Source organism: Sceloporus undulatus, chromosome 1, assembly GCF_019175285.1.
Source record: "Sceloporus undulatus isolate JIND9_A2432 ecotype Alabama chromosome 1, SceUnd_v1.1, whole genome shotgun sequence".
In the NCBI taxonomy this organism is placed as follows: Eukaryota; Metazoa; Chordata; class Lepidosauria; order Squamata; family Phrynosomatidae; genus Sceloporus; species Sceloporus undulatus.
The window spans coordinates 97,095,362-97,116,681 of record NC_056522.1 but is presented as its reverse complement, the minus strand read 5'-3'; the positions used below and the strand labels follow the sequence as shown (position 1 = coordinate 97,116,681).

Below are 21,320 nucleotides of genomic sequence, written 5' to 3'. Positions count from 1 at the left end.
GAGGGGGTTGGGTTAGAATGAAGACTTTGTAAATAGGAGCTTCTTCATCAGAGGCTTTGCTAACTGAGGTTTGCTGGTACTTCTAGAAATTGATCGCTGTACTCCACCATGAAATCATTGTTGCCATCACCATGCTGTTTGCTGTTGTAACTTGCCAACATGTCAGATACATTTTGAAAGGAAAAGCTCTCCCTCCATTCCAGCTGCCATTGCTCTTATCTCTGATGGAGAGAACAGCAGTCAGCATTTGCTGGACTTAGCGGCTAAACAGACTGCCTCGATAGAGTGGCGTCTCGCCTGCCCCTTTCAGTGCTGGATCAGAGCCATGGCAACTGCATGACACAGCCCTGATCTGGTGCTTTGCTGGCGCTAAAAGAAACGCCAAATTGTGGCTCCTCTTATAGTTGGCAAAAAGCCGCCCTTCCTTCCATGGTGGCACCTTTTGGCATGTGTCATATAAATGTTATGCCAAAGGATTGCTGTGATGTTTCCCGCCATGTGTTCAGGCAGGTGGTGTCACACCGGCATGGGGTGGCATCATGGCATGAGTTGTCGAAACACCACACCCCATGCTGTCCCCACGCCAGTCCTTCAAGACGGTCTGTACAGCCCCTTAATCCCCTTCTCCATTGCTATCCTCCTGGCCATTCCTTGTGGTTTGTGTCTTTTTAGTTGGTAAGCCTGAGGGCAAGGAATTGTCAAATTAACAATTTGTGAACCATTCCGAGTCTTTTTAGCTGGAAGGGAGCATATAAATGTTCCAAATACCGTATTGTCTGGCATATAAGATGACTGGGCGTATAAGACAACCCCCAACTTTTCCAGTTAAAATATAGAGTTTGGGATATACTCGCCATATAAGACTACCCCTCTTCCAATGCAAACTAAATAAAAATTTTAAAAAATCAGATTTAATTTCAATATGGTAATTTTAATTCAAATGCTTATGACATACAGGTACTTAGCAGGAAAACTTGTTGTATACGAAGCCTGCTTGGATTGGTCAGCTCTCCCTGCCTACCCAGCCCTCCCTGTCTCCAAGACTATCAGAGTGGTATTGCAAACACAGCTCTTTTTTCCATACCCTGGGTGTTCCGGATGACTGAAGCTTGCTCCGCCCTTCAGTTACATATGTGGAGACTGCAGATTCTCCAGTCCGGCTCGGAAATTTCAGCACCTGCTCTATAAGATGACACCCAGCGTATAAGATGACCCCCGACTTTTGAGAAGATTTTCCTGGGTTAAAAAGAAGTCTTATACGCCAGAAAATACAGTAAATAATTTATGACAACCCTTTGAATGTGAGACTGGCTGTCAATAGTCCTGCTTAGATGCCAGCTTCCTTGATTGAATCAATCCCTTTGCAATATATCTTCCTCTTCTCCTACTGCCTTAAAGTTTTCCCCACATTATGATCTTTTCCAGTGAGTCATGCCATCTTATGATATGTCCATAGTACAACAACCCCAGTTTAGTTATTTTGATTTCTAGTGAGACTTCATGCTTGATTTGCTTTTTTGCAGTCTATGGTATCTGTAGGACTCTCCTGCAGCACCACAATCAAATGAGTTTATTTTCTTCCTGTTTAATTTCTTCAGTGTCTATCTTTCACATTCATACAGAGAAACTGGAATACTACGACATGGATGATCCTGACTTTGCAATCCTGGCTTTATTAAAAGACATTATTACACGAGGGCCAATTCAACAATAATCACGGCAATGAAAGCCAACACAACAGTAGCAATATAGTGCTTGATATTTTCTCAGTCACATAAATTGAACGCTTATTGTGACATTACCATATAATATCACAATCACATTTCTCACACATCCATGAATGAATTGTTAGTGCATTGAAATTGCTCATTTTGCACATACACTGTTTTGTCACTATGGTGCATATCTTGAAATCATGTTTCCATCCCACAGAGAATAAAAGACAATAAAATAAAATGTATTACTTCACCACATTGTTTTAATCCAGTGTAAAAAAACCTGTGCTCCATATCACAAAAGACTGAAATCCACTGCAAAACTGATCCTGGCAAAGAGAACGGATTGCCTCCACTGCAATGCATTCGGAGTATCCTTGGTTAGTTCTGCAATAATGCAAATGAAATGTAATTAACATTTGCACTTTCGCAATCGCACTTCATTTGCACTATTGAGAAGCAATTCACAGGACTTCCCTGTGGTTTGTTGCAAGACCATACCAGGTTCTTCACAAGATAAGTCCTGGATGAATGCGATGTCATCTTAAAATATTTAGTGCAATCACACAATTATGCTGGAATTATGTTTTTTACTCCCGGCTTCCCCCCCCCCCATTGATAATCTCCATATTCAGCCAAGAGACAACTAATGTTTCAAGGGATACACTATTTATTGATCAAATCAAAGTGATAGCAGAAATGAAATTATATTTCAAAGCAGCATATTTAACATGGATAAAGGAATGAATTATCTTGGCTAATAAATGGGATCTAGAATTGGAAGGATGTGATCTGAGAATGGATTGGCATGAGTTTGGTTTGGTTTCTCAGCAATTATGTGACAAACCTTCTGATAGAAGTCTACAATTATGCATATTTGAGGTTTGCGCTAAATTTTATTTGCCCTGTCCTGCTTAGACACTGCTTAGGCGGTATGAAGCAGTATATAAATGAAGCTTGTTTGTTTGTTTGTAAAATAATTCAATAGAAACACTGAGAAAACACAGGATCCATTTATAAAATATATTAATCAAAAAAGAGGAGATATCAGTAGTGCTGGATGTGATGTGTATGTTATATTGGTTTCCCCCCCCCCCTCACATTTTTATTTGTAGTAAAGAGAGGATTGTCATGGATTTTGTTAATAAAATTAGGAATAGATAAATGAAGATTAAAAGAAGAATAGAGAAGAGAATTTAGTTTATTAATTTAAAAAGCAGAGAGAATTGTGAGGTTAAATTTTAGTTTTTATGTTAATAATAATAGGATTTATTTATTTATTTATTATTTTCTTTGTTCTTTGGTTTTTAAGACTATTTGGGGGTGAGTTAGGGTTTATATATGTACATATATTTTGTTTGTTTGTTCTATGTTTATGTGTTTTAATATTGAATAAAGATTATAAGTCAAAAAAAGTAAAGTGATAAGAAAGAAAAAGGAAATATCAAGAATGTACAGTACAACTCATTTTTTATAGTGGCATAATCAGAATATTTCAGAGAATGATACTGTGGATATGTAGAATTGGAGGATCCTTTTCATACCACCTTCCAAAAAGGGTCACAGTTAAAAGTGGCTGCGATGTACGATTCTGACTAGTCAGGCGCCCATCACTTAAAACCTGAATAAAAATGAGAGAGAGACTTGGTCATGATGCAATGATTGCTCGGGGTACATTTTGGCACTCTTAAATTCCCAAATCTACAATTTACAAACCTACAAATCCATTTAAGATCACTCAGTAGCTTCTAATCTACTTTATGACTAACCCATACAATACAGTAACAATTCCAAGTCAAAGATTTATTAGTAGTAGTAACTATCTTTTCACACAACATGCAACACACTACATTACAATAAAAATTCCATGGGCAAAATCCCTGCACCCAGAGCTAAGTAAATTTACTTTGCTGGACTCAAGTTCTACAGTCCCCTGTCAGTGGCCTGCTGGCTGGGGATTCTGGGTGCTATCATCCAAAAGGTAACTCTTTAAAGTTCTGGGAGCTGGACAATGTATTCAACAGCACATGGCTTTCACACAAACACAGAGATCACCCTGTGTCAATGATGGCATGGCAGAGGTTGCATGCATTTTCTCAGAAACTCACTCTTGCCTTAAAACAGCTTGTAAGCTACCTTACCTTTCTGATTATTACTGAATACACAGAGAGGTCCCATTCTATTCTGCTCCCACTTAGGAATAGTGTGTTCTTCTTCCATACTAGCAGTTTGTAAGCATCAGTTAGAAAAACTACCCTACCTGGAACTCTCCAGGTGCCAACTGAACACCACTGAGCAGGACTTCTGGAAATACATAGTTTGTACTAAATGTGCCACTGAGAGAAAAGGAATCAAAATGGGTGTGAGCAGTTGTCACTGATTCACCACATGTTTGTAAGTCCCACATTTCTTCAACAATGTGCAGATCTAAAAAAAGGAAGAAAGATAGTAACAAAACATGAAGAGACCAGATGTAAACTGTTATAAGAATAGTGCCTGGCCTGTCATCTGTATGTTTTTTCAAAATGTACAGGATGAGTATCCCTTATCCAAATGTTCGCAACTAGAATTGGTTCGTATTTTGGATTTTAGAATATCTGTATCTATGGTGCTGGGAGTGGGGGGGGGGGTATTTTCACACCTTGGAAAAACCTTAAAGCAGTGGTTCCCAAATTTTGGCCCCTCCAGACATTTGGACTTCAATTTCTAATTTCTGACTGCTGGCCAAACTGGCTATGGCTTCTGGGAATGAGAATCCAAAACACCTGGAGGACCAAAGTTTGGGGATCACGGCTTTAAACTATATACTAGGTCAGTGATATGGGAGTCACAGTCATCTCTAAGAAGAACTCCCTTCCTCATAATAATAAATGAATGATCTTCATTTATAGCATGCAAGACTGAACCAAGAGGTAAATTCTTAAGAAGAGGTAATGAGTGCTAGAGAATTCAATGTGCTAAGTCTCCTGTTTTGTGTAACCTTAAAGACTAACACTTTTTTATACCATGACTTTTGTGACTACAGTCTAGTAGGATACATGGTTAAAGTGATTAACTTGGCCAAACGTGCTCCATATTTCTCCTCATGACATTTAAATGTCCTTTTTTCCACCCCGTCCCACATGATGAATAAAGAAGAAATCCCACTTCTCCACATAATAATAAAAAAGAGAGACCTGAAGTAATATTCTCCTTCGACCAATGAAGGCCATCAAATGCACCAAGCACATAACGTTCATCTTCTCTCCTTTCCTTCATCTCCTGTAGTTTAAATGGCAGCAAAGATCTTTCTGGCACACTGTAATATTGGCAGCTTCATTGGTGAGCTCAGAGAAAGTGTGTACATCAAAGAAAATGAATCCTGTGAAATTATGACTCTGAGTGAACATTTCCATAGTTGTAGCATACAAGCTCCAGTTAAGAGAGGGAAGAATCTGGGAGAGTGAGATGGATGGGAATCAATTTTGCAATCAGAAGATGTCCATTCATTGATTCAAGATCATAATAGTGCTCGGGATCCATCTGGTGCTAAAATGCCACTACCTATAAATGACAATGACATAACAGTCATTTCAGACTGCTTGTATATTGTCCTACACAGACATAGGCCATTTCAAACACACAAATTTACCTAAACCTTTTTCATCCAGGTAGCCATTATGGAAAGGTAACTTACTTTTTGTCCTTCCTCCCTCCACATCCCTTACTTCTTCTGTATATTGGCATAATTTTCCCATATGTCATTGCAGGAGGAAAAACTATTAAAAATTTCAAGCTTACTTCAGTTACTGTATGTACTTGACTAGGCCTGATCTCATGTATAAGTCAAGGACAAGTTTTGGGCCAAGTTATGGACTTTGGTATGACCCGTGGATAAGTCGAGGTAAAACTTTGAGGCTTCTCAGGTCCACGGTGGCTCTTCAGCATTTCCCAGGCAGTAACAGAGGCTGTTCTCTGCTGCAGCGAGGAAGCACCAAAGGGCCCCCGGTTGCAGGGACGTAGCTAGGATTTTAGGAAGGGGGGTCCAGACTAAGTGCCACCATTATAATGGGGCTTGAGTGCGGCGCCACAGCACACACCATCATTTTTCTAATGGAGGGGGGGGGTCCGGACCCCCAGATCCCCCCCCGGCTACATCCCTGCCGTTGTAGCCATTGTTTACTTGGAGGGGAGTTAAACAGTCACGTGCCATCTGCCCCTAAATTCCACCAAGGAACTTACTTTTACATCCTCCCAGGAGTGGAAGCCTTACTGTTGCCCATCCACGGTTGTCTGCAGCAGCTGGCCTTATCTTCTCACAAAGGGTGAGCAGAAGACGGGGGGTGAGAGTCAATGTAAAGGAGCTAGGCAGGAGGGAGAAAAGTGTGTGTGGGTGTGCATGCATGCATGCAAGCATGCTGGATTAGGGAAGGGGGGAGGAAGGTATGTGTTGCTTGTGACGGATCAGCTGTTCCCTCCCATAGAAATAAAATTGCTCTGCACTCTCTCTCTTCAGCAGCCCATTTTCCAGCACAGAGGGAAAATAGAGGGATGGTGTATGTTGTTTGCATGTCATGAATGAACTGTCATCACGGCATTACCATATTGACCCATAAAAGTCCCTAGGATTTGGGGGGTCATTTGGGGCCTAAATTTCTTGACTTATATACAGTAATATACAGTACATAACATTTACATAGAAGACAGCTGAAAGTTTGGTGTTTGACAGTCAAGAATTGCAAACTGGAAATAACATAAAAGAGAGTCCCAAATGACTTATTAACAACCAACTAAATAACTAATTAATTAATTAAAAGCTGAGGTATCTAAAACTTATTTCAGGGAAATTTGAGATGGCAGCCCTACATTTAACTCAAGACAAGGCTAGATCAAGAAGCTGGCAAATGATGCCAAGGTAAAATATAGTTTAGCCAAACATACTGGCAAGCAAGCAAAAGCTTGTTGGTGACAAATGCAAATACACAATATAAGTACAAGAGTAAGATGCAATATGAAAGCACCATGAAAAGAATAAGAATTGATTAGGAGACTCCTTACTGTCAAAATTATCAATAGTAACAGCCAAGCAAATGCCTGCGCACAGGACATAAAGCCTATGCTATAGATTTGGTAAGACTAAGAGGAGTTTGTATTTACATGAAAAATGTTCTGTATGTAACTCTGCTTATTCTTGAGTTACCTTTGAATGTCTGTCTTTTGAACTGTGGGTCATATTTTGTTTTACTTACAAGATATTTTGTAGTAAAAAATTAACGAACTGTGGTCTCTAGAGTGAGCTCAGTTTAAAAAGTAATTTACTGTATGCCAATCCTGTGACAGATCATAGCATGTGTCCCAGAGGGACATCTGGGGTGGGAATTTCCAACATGCCAATTTAAACCACACACTGCTTAGGCTGGCAAAAATAAAAGCCATCTTTGGAGGAAAGCATATGGTAAGCTTATCAGACTCTAAGTGCAGATTGTGAGCCTGAAAACAGAGACAGGGACGTGCTAACCTTGTAACGTACCTTGAGACTGGGAGGCTTTTTGCCTGACGAAGGGATATAAATGATTTAAACAGACAGACAGATGGGGGAAAACGACACAACTGAGATCTGTATGGCATTTGTTGCTAATTACAGTTGAGCTGACTTCACCCCCATGGTGGTCCTATCAAAGACCTCCAGCCACCCTGTTCTCAACAGCCCTGCTCAGTTTTGCAAACTCAGGATGGTAGCCTCCTTGATCTACCTGTACTGCTTCCTCTTTCCCTACTGTCTTCCACCTTCTAAGCATTAACGATTTTCTAATGACTTGTCTTCTCATGATATGGTCAAAGTACAACAGCTTCAGTTGTTATTTTGCTTCTATGGAGAGCCAGGCTTGATTAGATCTAGGATCCATTTATTTGTCTTTTTAGCAGTCCACCATACCTGCAGAACTCTTCTCCAACACATATTTCAAATGAGTTATTTTCTCCCTGTCAGCTTTCTTCACTGCCCATATTTAACAGCCTTACTGGTCATGGGCAAATGCGGTCCATGAGCTATTGTCTGACAGTTTGTGGTGATTTCCAGAAAAGAAACAAATAGCTGTAGTGAAGAGCACAAGTCCCTGGTGCATTGGTGGTGTGTGTGAACCCTTTGCTAGTCCATGACCTCAGATAGCTTTAGAAGCTTGCCTGTTCAGACTGGCCAAAATAAAGCGGCTTCGGTCTCTTGAGATATGTTTATTAAATGATGCATGGGTCCTAAGAGTCCGAGGTCGCGCCAAAGCACGCACTTCATTCCTAAGCACTGGAGTGCAGCTTTGGTGCAGCTTCGGACTTAGGATACATGCATCATTTAAACAGCAACCTCCAAAGAGAGCTTTATTTTGGAAGTCTGTAACAGCCATTGTTCTGTAATAATCAGACAGGACTTCAGTATAACAGAGTTATGGAAAGGCTGACCTTTAGGACGCTTCAACACTTGTGACTCCAGATTCCACTCGGTACCACCAAAAATTTAATTTGGTAGTACACCTTAAGGAAAGCCCAAGTATGTAATCCACAACTGACTAGAAGATGCGATATGGAACTTAATAAATCATTTTACATAAACTGTAGATACCTGTCAATTTTCGGCTAGGAAGATGAAATTAGATGCCAGAAAATGATACGCATGCCCATAGCCAAGCAGAATGGAATTCCACAGCATTAAATGTGGAAGACATTAATCCAGGCAGTAGGGAGAGGAAGTGTCTACATGAGCGCTCACCAGGGTCACCAGCAGATCATGAAATAGGACATCAAAGCATGTGAAATAGACCAAATTTGCCAAAGGAAGTTTTGAAGGTCACAGGTTCAGGCTCTTTAGGGGAATCATACTGCATTTTCTCTACATAAAGAGATTGAACTGTTAAAAGACAGCAAGGTTAGATTTAAGGTAGGGTATGTGTATAGTGTTATAACCAGTGTCTGGGGGATTCTACACTTGTACCCTCTCAAACACGAAAATGCTTTCAAAACATGGGGAAAATGAAATCATGCTGCAAAGTCTCTGCAACTTATTTAATTTCATAACATTTAAATTAAGGAACAAATTTTATATTGTTAAACCAGCCATTGTAACTGTATATTGCTAGGTATGCTAATTTTATCCTGTCTTTGGCCATGCGGTTAGGGTTCTTGCATTTTATCTCCCAAATTACTTTCTCTCAATTCTATCTTAGCATTTTCAACAAAATTAACTTCCCTAAAGGATATGCTTATATGTGTGCTAAAGAATGCTGAGACACCCATTAATTCTTACCTTGTGTGTAACGTGCCACCAGTTTTCCATCTCGATCAATACACCATCTGTGTTATACTGGTAATGAACCATCTGCTAGGCACTTAGGATCAGTGGATTGCAGGGTTTCTTATCCCCAATGTTGGCAACCACAAGATCGAGTTGTGCCTTGCCAGGCAGCTCAGCCTTTTCGTACTGGGGAAGACCCAAACCTAGAATGTAGAGCATCACAATGAAGGATGTAAAGCAAGATAAGGGATCTGTCAGTAGACATATAAAAACTACTGTAGAAAAAAAAATACAGCAAGCTAGCCTAACTTCCTCCATCCTGTAGGAGATATGCGAACTATGGACAAAGGACTCAGGAGGTCTTACATGAACAATGAATAAGTTATGTCCTAGCCACACCACCCTTTTATAAGGCAGCCATAGAGGTTTCCAGTTGACCAGAGAGGTAGCAGTAGGATTGCCATTGTCCCGGAAATTGGGAAAATCTTGACTGAAGGACTAAAAATGCCCCAACTAGTTAGATCGTTGAACATCGCGGCCAATGGATATTAAAATGTGGCATGGTGAAAACAGGAACCATGCAAGAAGACGGTGCTGGCGGAGCCTCATCCTGACCTGCGGCTCTAGTTACTATTGTGCAGGCATAGCATTGCCACCTTAGTCTCTATTTCCTATCCCCCTTCTCCAAAGGGCCTAGATGTCAGGAAAGAAAAGGAGCAAGCAGAGACAGTTGTGTTGTATGTTGTGTCAGCTGCTTGAGGTTAGGATAAGTATATGGAACTTTGCTTCCAGCCTTAAGAAATAATGGGATCCTTTACTCTCTTCAGGCTGCTTAGAAATGTCCCTCCGTCTTCACACCAGCTAATGGGGGGAAAGAAGGGGGGGGAGAGCCTTAAATTGGTACTGAGGTTGGAACATAATGATAGAAAAAGTGCAATGGTTAATAGTTGAATTTGCATAATCAATTGCAAATTAAATATGCATAATTATAATAATATGCATGGTTAAATATATGCGCAATGCAAATAGATGCGGATAGAGGGACTGCAACATGGCACCTAGACAGTGGGGAAAGTGCTACTTAATTCTTTACCCTCAAACAGCAGATGCTTCTGTGCTGATGGGTAGTGCTTTTAGTTTAAACTTAGTACTGAATTCTATCCCCAAATAGATCAACCACCCTTAAATAGAAGCTTAAAGTTTGAATTAAGCCCCCAGAGTGGATTCACCACCATCCATTGACATGGGAACCACAATTTGCCACTGCTCTCAAACCTTTATTCCTCACAAATTGGTTCACCAAGCTGCTTCCCACTTTGATTAAAGTCACAACTATCTGTAACTTTTCTCATATATGTTTTCACCAGTTAGGCTTGGGAATGGTTAAATGCACCTCAGTACTCAACTGCAACGTTCCATGGATGCTCTCTTTTAAATATCTGGAATAGTTTGTGTTCATTTGTAACATCTATAATTTGTTCCTCAAATGGTTCAAACTCAATGCAGGTAACCAACATATTGCTTTCTGTTAAGATGCCCAAGAATGGTGACTGAAAAAAAAAGAAGCAGTGGAGCGGAATGCCAATTCCATCCAACCCACTTTGACTTTAGTTTGTTCCCTTCCCCAAGCAATTTTGCCCGAGTGTTTTTGAATACCGGTACCCCCCGTACAATTTATGCCCGCCGCCGAACCCGACTCGAAGCCATGCCCATGCCTAATGGGGACCGGCTGCCCCCTCCATTGAGAGGCGGGTGAACCCGAAAACCTTCGTAAGCCGGCATCTCCCAGTGGGATTTTCTCCCCGATTCGTACCCGCCATCGTACCGGTACCATGTACATGCATACAATTCCGGAGAGGTCCCCAGTTACACCTCAGACCATTTAGCGTGACAACACTGCCAGCTACTTTGCATCTCTACTCTCCAGTGAATGCACACAAGAGTTATTTCTCTCTCATCCTGCATTATAAACTGTATACAGATGTCTGGGGGGTGTTCCCACTCTTGCCTGGCCACTAAATGAGTGTGGGGAGATGCTCACATGCTACTAGGTAGCCAGGTTCCAGATCATAAGGGAGTTCCTTCTTAGATTGTATGCCATGGGCAGGTTTTATTCTTCTCTATTTTATTGTTTGTATGTACAAGCGCTGTGCAAATCTATAGCGCTATATAAGTAAAGCATAATAATAATTATCTGAGGGTTATTCATTTATTCTTTATTTTTATTAATTCATTTCTATGCCACTTTTCTCCCAGAAAGGGACCCAAGGTGTCTCACAGATAAAATTGTTAAAAGATTTTACAATAAAAATTTTGAATACAATTAAAATCAACTAGCTAAAAAGTATAAATGACATAAAATATAAAACACATTTAAAAAAAAAAAATGTGTCAAAGCTTCCCTGACATGATTAACATTAAAGCCGCTGAAAAAATTGCTTGCTAGCAAAAGGAAGCAGAAAGTGGAACCAGCCTAGTCTTCCATGGAAGGAAGTTCCAGAGGGTGGGAGCAACCATAGAGAAGGCTCTCTTTCATGTCTTCACAGATCTTTCCATCACCTGTAGATTACAACTTCAGACGCAGTTCTAACCCTAAACATTAAAAATAACCTGGCTTTTCCTTTACCTTTGTGTGTGCTGTTTCACTTCCAAGATAAAATCAGAATTGACCATTTTTTTTTTATGCATCATTTCCCTGCACATATTTGCACATTCATACAGCTCCCGCCTATTTCTTGCTCATGTTAATGTGTGCACACATATATTCCTCTATGCACATAGAATCTGGGAAATAATGGCAGTTGGGCTTTTAACAAAGGATGTTGCCCAGAAGGAAAATAAAATCAAGACATGTGGACTATTGAGGGGACCAAATGGAAAACTACAGCCATAGCCAAGTAGCCAAAATTAGAGAGTTATAAATGGTGATCTATGGTGAAAAGCTTCAGTAAAGCAAACTCTATCAAAAGCACAACATCTGTGGTTGGCATACGTTGGTGACACGGCAGCCATAAATCAACCATATGCCTCTTGCAGTGGCTGGCATTCTCTTTATTTTTCAAACAAAACCCCACCACCACCACCATTTAGCCCTGCTTGATCAGCATTCAGTGGCTGGTGGAGAGGTGGGGATGGAAAAGTGTCTGGCTAGTACTTTGTAGCCAGAGGCAAACAGATCACATCCCAAGCCTTCTCTGGAAGATCCAAACACTTCTCCAATCCTCATCCACCCCCCAGCTCTCCACCACCATGGAATGTCTGGGAGAGGAATGTAATTCTAACCCGTGGTTGGGGGTGGAAATTGAATAAGTATGTGAAGTTCTGCTTGAAGAACTATTGCACTACTCTGTGCCATACAGAATCTCAGCCTATCTATGTAACTGGAGACTGGCCTACTGTATATCTTCATATCCACTAATAAGAACCCTGTGCTTGATCACATATTTGTCAATACTGGGACTATAGAATAAGTTCTTATTTTCTGAATGTTTCTGATGGAGGCAGTGTGCAGCTGAAAAGATGGTAATATGAAAATGGTAAGGAGATGGTGGCATAAAAAAAAAGAGTCCTGGTGGCGCAGTGGTTAATCCTTACTGACGCACCACAAGGTTGGAGTCTATGATGCTAGTTCCTCCCAGGGGCTCCAAGGTCTACTCGCCTGCATCCTTCTGTAGGTCCTCTAAAATGATACCCAGCTTGTTGGGGCAATTGGCTTAACCTGTAAGTCAGGGGTAGGCACCTGCGGCCCGCGGGCCGGATCCAGCCCGCCAAGGCTTCCTGCCAGCCCCTGCGCAGTCCCGCCGATTGCCCGAGATTTCCCCCGTTTTCGCGCCGTTTTCCCTCCCTGAGAATTCAAATACCCCTCCTTAAAACTGCAAATCCCAGAATGCAACAGGAGGCAGCTAGAGCAGTCAAGTGAATAGTAGCACTATAAGAGTAATGTGATAAACACCATACTGACGTGGTTCTATGGTTTTTAAATACTATATGGAAAAACTACCATCCCTCTACAATAACAACACAGAAGCTCGCAGTGTAGTGGTTTGATGATTTTTGGAGTAAAAACCTTAGAGTTAGGTTCAAGTTCCACTGGGACATGGAAGACAATGGGTAAATTTGGGTAGGTAGTCTGACCTATCTCACAAGGCTTCCTCTTGCTTTGAGATAAACAGCAAGAGGAAACCCCATACATATAAGGCAGGATGCTAAACATCCAAAAATAGTAAACACAATTTATTTTTTAGGAAAAGCCACACCTTCTGGGTCAGTACATGGAATCCAGTTGACTGTGGACTGGAATGTCCCAATAGGGATAAAGTGTTTTCTCCTCCGTGAAGCCAAAGCCATATATACCATCTTCAGGAGTTACAATGATGTGTGCGCCCGTCAAAAGATGTAGAGTATACAACTCCCTACAAACAACATAGCTGCATCAAATAATACTGGTTACCTTTTTGCTGCTTTGATGGCCCTTCCAAGACATCCATATTTTTGTTCATCATTTTAAGGCTCTTCAGATGAAACAGGCTCCAAGGGATTTTTTGCCAGTAAACAGCATGCTCATAGACAGCTGCAGTGTATGTGTCCATGGCAAAGGCTCTTGTGCCCATCAAAGAATGAAAACAAACATATGCCATGAAGACGAAAAGAGATCTTGCATGTCTTGTCGACGTAACAGACAGAAAAAAGCATAATGGGTAAAGACAGTGAGACAGAATGCTGGCAGATCCCAAACTCATTGGCTGGCCCTGAATTGCATTTCTATTTGGGAATGAACATGTTCACAAGATCAATAATCACAGAACTGTACTTTGATCCCTTATGCACTGGAACAGCCAAGTTAATAACTCCAGCTCTAAATGGAGAGAGAAAAAAATGGAAACTTCACTAAAAAACTCTATAGTGGGATTTGTGTGTCCATGTCCCTTCAATCCAACTTCCAATTTATGGTGCCCCATAAATTTCTAGGGTTGATTAGAATCATAGAGTTGGAAAAGACCACAAGGGCCATCCACCCAACCCCTGCCATGCAGAACTCTCATCACAGCTCCCCGACAGATTGCCATCCACCTCTGTTTAAGGTCCTCCAAGGAAGGAGACTCCACCACACTCCGAGGGAGTGGTTCACTGTCAAACAGCCCTACTGTCAAGGAGGTTCCTTCTAAGTTGAGGTGGAATCTCTTTCCTGTACTTGCATCCATTGCTCCAGGTCCTAGTCCTCTGGAGCAGCAGAAAACAAGCTTACTCCCTCCTTAATATGCAGCCCTTCAAATATTTAAACAGGGCAGGACGGTACTCAGGCATGGTTTTCTTAGGCAAGGAAACTCAGGCATGTTTTCCCCTTCTGACATATAGCCTACTTACCTAATTGGAGTAGCAGAATATAAATAAAGTTGTTGTTACAGCACCTAAAAGCATGGCAGTCTCCCCCACCCAAGCGTAACCAATCAACCCTGCCAGCCAGGATCAGATGAATCTGGTGCTTTTGGTATTTAGCCCACACATGACATTTACTTCAGGGGAAACATGCATATTGTATTTTAGGCTGCTTCCAGCAGAAGCTTTCATTCTAGATTTTTCTGCCTAATTCATGGAACATTAACAGAACTACATCTTCCATTTGTGTATTCCAGTGTTTCTCAACACTCCCTTCCACTTTTTTCTTCCCTCAGAAAATTCAGTAAGGAGAAAAACACTGAGGAAAGAAAGAAACCTCCACAGTGTATTTTTGAAAGGTGCAGACAACCCAAACTACCACGGAACAACTCTCCTGTGAGCAAAGGTACAAATTTGGGACTTTGGCCCTGCCCCCAAAAATAAAGAAGGAGAGGCATGATGATGATGTATAAATTAGCATGGTTTGGAGACAGTGTTTTGCTGGGACTAGCCACTGAGTTGAACTTTGGAGATGAAGACATTAAAAGGAAGCATGTCTCATATTAATAGTTAAACTGTGGAATTCATGACCACATAGGAGGTAATGCTGACACTTCAACAGCAAAAAAGATAAGAAAGATTCATGGAACACGGAGGTATCATGGCTACTTGTCATGACATATATATATTATTCCCCTAGGATTAAAGAAAACATTTAATCTGTATATTGCTGCCAAACTTTCCCCACCCACCTAAACCAACAAGTTTCCCTGGAAGGCAGATAATTTTAAATGCTTTTTTCCTATATCCCTTCTTTTACTGACAACTCTCAGACCTGCATTAAGCGTAATACACAACATTAAAAAAAGATTAACTTTGCCGAACAAGTGAATCTGGAAGAAATGGCGTAGAGCGTCTCAAATGTCATGTACACACCACCACCCCTCCACGAAAGACGAATTTGCCCATAGCTACCAGATAAAGAACTTAGGTAGCGCAAAATTGGAGGGGAAAGGTAAAAGGAATACCCTATAGCACTGCCTAGCATCTCTAAACTGTTATTAAGAATATTCAAAACCAAACTTTCCTGATTTTCCTTTGCCTCTGGAGCAATTCTGTACCTGTGCCAATAGATTACTAAACTTTTTCATCTACTGGGGTTTGGTGACCATCAGCAGAATGCAATAAAAGCTATTGCCTTGTATTTAACCTTCTTCTACACCCCCTTAAATTTTCAGCAACATCTGTGTCCTCTCTTTTAGTATGAAGAAGGCATTCTCTTAAGATCTTTTGAGAAAGACAACAGTCATATTCCAACCCTTAGATCAATTTACCTTTAGTTACTCAGTTGTAACCACAGGGAACTTCAGATTTGGATGTTTCCCTGGCTACCAATGCCATTTGACACTGCTATAAGGTGGGCTCTCTAGATCTCTCATGCACAAAAGCGGTTCCTGTTTGCCCTTTCCAATCCACACCGCAGAACTGTTTTTCGTCCAAACAGTATCTTGTCGCTCTTTTTCTATCTAAATGAGTTCAGGATGTTGTGGAACAATAACAGAAACAACATGCATGTGACAATGCAGGGTTGTTTAGCAACGGATACTCCACAATTTAGTAAGATTTTGACCACTTAACCTGGTGCAGTTCAAAACTCCAAAACAAATTTTTTAGAACAGGACTGAAGATCAGACAAGCCAGAAAAGTGTAAGTATTGTTTTTTACAGATCTCTTTTTCTGCAACCAGCTCCTGGGGTTTCTGCTCCACCTACTGTCTTAGGTTTCTGGCTGGACCTGTACAGAAGATCAGGGGCTGTCTGAGACGCTGCCGTTGACAATTGCTAAAAGGTACTGTATTGTAATCCCTCTGAGTGGGTAAGGAGTTTAGGCCAGATTTTAACTTGAGATAAATTGTATTTTTTATTTGCAGTCAACCGAAAGAAAGGAGAGTTGAATGGACATGGCAAATGACCAATGTCTTTACAACAACTAGATAGTCTTAGTCTTGTTTTTCTGCGTAAGAAAGTAAGACAAGGCCTGCATATTGTTTCATTGTATGGCTAGCTGCAATAAATAACTGGTGCAAATGGGGAGATAGATCTGGAGAAGGAGAGCTGAAGTTCCCTAGTAATAATATCCAAGGAAGAAGAGAATATGTGGACAGGAGACATGTCAAAATCAGATAACATTCTAGTCCATTCACCAACAGATGCTTCAGTGGATCATGAATCTGCTTAGGTCTGTTCTGCAAAAACATAACCGTGGACCGGTGTTAAACACTGGGATTGGGTTCCAAGATCCCCCGTGGATAACAAATCCGTGTATGCTCAAGTCCGATTAAATATAATGACATAGCAAAATGGTGCCCTATAAAATGCAAAATCAATTTGGATATGAAATTATACTTTTTTGAACATTTTCAAACGGGGATTGGAATCAGTGTACAGTGGACCCTTGCCTTACGTGTGGATCCGTTCTGGACCCTCAGCGTAAAGCAATCTGCCTATCTTGAGCCCCATTCACATCTGAATGGGATGCACCGCCCCTTGCGCCTTGCGCGCGGTCCCGCACAGCTTGAATACATACGCTCGAACCATGTATAATGGCGGGCGCACTGTACTTAAAAACAACGTGTACAGTGTGTCGTTGTTATCTCCAGAGGTTTGGTTCCAGGACACACACACACACACACACGACATACACACACACACACAACCACACCCCTGGATATTGAAAATTGGTGAGGATTTAAGGTCTTCATTTTTCATAAATGTCCTACATTTTGGGCTAACATTTATCCTACAATTGTTCTATTATTTGGTCTAAATTTTGTCCTACATTTTGTCCTGGTTTTTTAGTAGAGAAATTATGGCAACCCTATAGATATCAAAAATCCATGATCCAAGTCCTTAAATACAGCAGCATAGTAAAATGGTGCCCCTAATAGAAAATGGCAAAATCAGGGTTGTTTTTGGAATTTAGATATAATTAAATATTCCAAGCCATGGAATACTTGAACCATGGACTAAAAAATCACACATAGGGAGGGCTGATTTTGTAGACATAATTAATTCCTTGATGAGGACCCACATCAAAGCCCTTCCACATTACACAATGTGGGTGGTAATGTTCTCCCTTTAACTGACCTGCTTGGATTCATCTGGTCAAAAGCAATAGACCACTCGGCTGAGAATTCGAAATGACCCGCTCCTTAGGATGGAAACTATGGGAGTTAAAGGGGAATCATATTGGTTAACTGTGTGGTGTTAAAGGAACCCTGGTGGTGAAGCAGTCAATCGTTCAGTGATGCTTAGAAACAACTTAAAAGCACTTGTTCCTACTAGTTCTTTACTCACATGAAAGAATTGGGCTAGTAGAGCCAGAGGGGAGATGGTGTTGCGATAGCCATAAAGGGTCACCACGTCCTTGAATCAGTACTCTGTGTTCAAGAGGAGTTTTTATTTAGTAAATGTCTTTGTAATTGATAACTGGCAGGTATGTTTAGATCAACTTCAGTGCTTGTCTGTTTCTGGGTCACGAATGCCATGGATGAAATGCATGGAGGTGAGTGTAGCCATATAGTGGAAGAAATACGAACTGGAAATTCAAGTTCAACCGCCCCTCCCCCCCCCCCAAAAAAGTTATGAATTTACTCAACTTGAGAAAGGTGCCAAGAAGGCTACAGTGAGCACACTGGAGGGAAGGTAAGATGATAGGTAGTCTAATAATAAATACAAAGAATATAATAGCTAGGAGCTCATTCCCACTTAGCATTTAATTCGATCATGAGCGCTTTTGTTTGAATTGAGGAATCGATTGCTAGATGAGTAGTTCCCACAGATAAGTGGATCTTTTTATTAGCATCTTGTAATTCTTCTTTCTTTCTTTATCTTTGTTTTCTTTCTTTCTGTCTTTTGCTCTACGTGTCCGTCCCCACTAGCAGTGCTGCTCAAATTGGCCGCCAATCATCGGTGTGGTCATCAGTGATGCAAGTGGCACCCAGGCAGCCGTTTGGGGACTTATTTTTGGCGGGATGTTGTTTTGGGGGGAGATTTTCTCAGAGAGGTTTGCCATTCTCTTTCCCTGAGGTGAGAGAGTGTTACCCTTCCAAGCTCACCTAGGTTCCATGGGATTGTGAGGGATTTGGTCTCCCGAGTGCCCTGGACCTTGCAGAATAGCCCCGCTGGCCTGGAGAGGGAAAGACCCTCCCAGCTGCCCAAACCTTACACCCATCCCCTTGGGCATCCCCGGGCTCTGCCTCCCTTCCCACAGCTACGACAAGGGGTAGCTATGCACCAAGATCGGGTGGCAGAAGGAACCTGGGAGGGAGCAGGATGGGAAGACACACGTATTTTTTTAAGAAGCACCCCTAGGGAAACCCCATGCACTGACACTCTCCAGAACCTATCTGCCATGACAGTGGATCCTTGTTATACGCTGGGTTGTGGTTTCCAAGATCCCCCGTGTATAACAAAATGCCTCAAGTCCACATTGAATATAATGACATAGCAAAATGGTGTCCCTTAGAAAAATGGGAATCAAGGTAAATTTATACTGTTTTGGAACATTTTCAAACCGGGTATGCTTGAATCCGTGTAACACAAATCATGTATAAGAAGGGCCGACTGTATTCCTTCCCCTCCAAATGAATTGATTCTGAATCAATGGTTCCTACTTATTGAACTCGCTTCAGAATCAATTCTTTTAAAAAAAAAAACTCTTTGCAAAGTGCACTTTGAAAAAAACAATTTTTTCCATTTGCCTCAGTTCACACGATGCAATCGATTGCTCCAGGATCAGAATACAGTTTTAGATGGGAACAACGGCCATGTTGATTTGATCGGTGATCGATATATTTTGTAGTGGGAATGAGCCCTAGGTAAGATTACACTTTGGGCTTTTATTAGCTTCATAGAGTATAATGTCTATTAGGATCATCCAGACTGAGGTGGGTAAGATCGTGATGGTTTCTTTAATTGCCCCTAGGCAGCAACTGCCAGATATCTAAGGGTATGTCTGTTTTGTGATTTGGATGTGTTTTGTACTTTGCTATAAACGGCCAACACAGCGATCCCTGAATATATTTTAAGGAAGAAAGTCAAATAAACAGTCAAACAACTGAAAATATTTTATTGGTAAAAATTATGTGAGGCCAACTCAAAATGTCTGAGGCCATTCAAAATGAGCATTCAGTGGGAGTTTCCAAAACATATCTTCAAGTTTCCAGGTATGAGTCAATTCCCCACTCAGCAGGAAATGCCTGGTGACCTGGGGGGCAGACACGCACCTCTCAGTCTGAGAGAAGGTAAAGCCAAACTTCCCCTGAGCAGTTTTTTTCCAAAAATACTCCATGATATGATTGCCATAAGTTAAGAAATACATGAAGGCAACACAACAACAATAGCTAGAAATTGTATTATCGCATATAGCCCTAGCCTAAAACAATCAGCCTTGTTTGCCCTTTTTTAATATTGGTGTTTTTTTTTAATTCATCTATTTGGTTGTTTTACACTACATTTAGTAACTACAACAAACTAATGATACATTCAAAATAAAGAGACAATAAAAGAACAAGGGGGGGGAATAAAAAAGGAAAAAATAAGTACTGAACCCTAGACTCTGACTCCCCAATCCAACTGCATAAAATGAATAAACAAAGATTTAAAATATTCTTCATTATACAGACCAGCTAAATACTTCGAATAAAATTACAAAAACCTTTACCAAAGATTATTCATTGGTTAGATTCTTATGGTCAAATTCCATAAACTGTCCCAATCTTTTTTTATCGTTGTTTAGCCTTAGAATCCCATTAATTTGGCATTGGGTTAACTCCCAGCACCTTAACAGCTAATCTTCCTCATGGTGCCTAGTCTGTTTCCCAAGTTTTGTAACAATAAGGGCTGCTTATCCATGTATTGAAGAATAATCGTATTAATTATCCAGTTCTTGTCCATAATGCCCACGAAACATTCGGGTAGCATACAAAATCTACCTTAGAATTTTTTTAAGATCATATAAATCTCAGACTAATGCTTCCCACCTCTTACAAGTCCACCACAATGAAAGAGGAACTCCCTGGTTTTGACATCCAGGTTTGAACATTAGTACTATCTAGCACATCTGCAGGTTTTCTTTAATTGGTGCTCAAAGTAAATCTGTAACCCATTTTTCCCATCTCCATTGAATATTAGCCCCCAAATTTTGGCGCCACCTAACTCTTTACAATTCATCTTTCCCCTAATCAAAAGCCATTAGCCCTTTAAAATTACATGTTCCCCCCTTTTTTTTGCTGTTGTGGCCTTAAGTTTTCTGCTAGGTGACCCAAGCAAACCCTTTCATGGGTTTTCTGGCAAGATTTGTTCAGAGGAGGTTGCCATTGCCTTCCCCCGAGCTAAGCATCCCCTTGTCTTCACAACTCTAAATAAAATCTTTTCCCAGTCCTTATTGCGGATTTCTCTCAGTTGATAAATTTATGTGTATTGTATGTAAGCCAAACAATTAACATCTTCCTCCTTAGTACATCTCTCTTGATTAACTCCCTGTCTGTTCAAGGTACGCAGACCTTGAAGGCACAATACTCATACGCAGAAATGGTATTATTCTATAAACTGACAACGCTCCTCGAAACAATCATCCCCTTTGTCCCCACCAACAGTCCGTATGATCTGTATTTCAGACTTTCTCTGCACTACTACTCCCCAACAGAAGAGAACATAACTATATGGAGGGTGAGAGAGTTCTGATGGGTCAAAAAAGAGCAAAGTCAAAGGACAATCTCATATGCTGTGTCAGTGAGCGAGAGTCTTTTCATACCATCTTCAAAAAGCCACAGATAGAGTGGCTTTGATATTTCTGTTACTACGGACGCCCTCATCAATACCTAGGAAAACAGTGTACAGAGAGAACCAGTTTGACCAACTGTGTTTGATGAGAAAAAAATGCTGATATCTAGGGGTGCATGAGTT

General features: G+C 40.9%; 1 pseudogene; it reads right to left on the bottom strand.

Moving 5' to 3' along the window:
* Positions 1 to 1,653: 1,653 nt before the first annotated feature.
* Positions 1,654 to 13,636, bottom strand: LOC121925127 (annotated as a pseudogene).
* Positions 13,637 to 21,320: the final 7,684 nt, after the last annotated feature.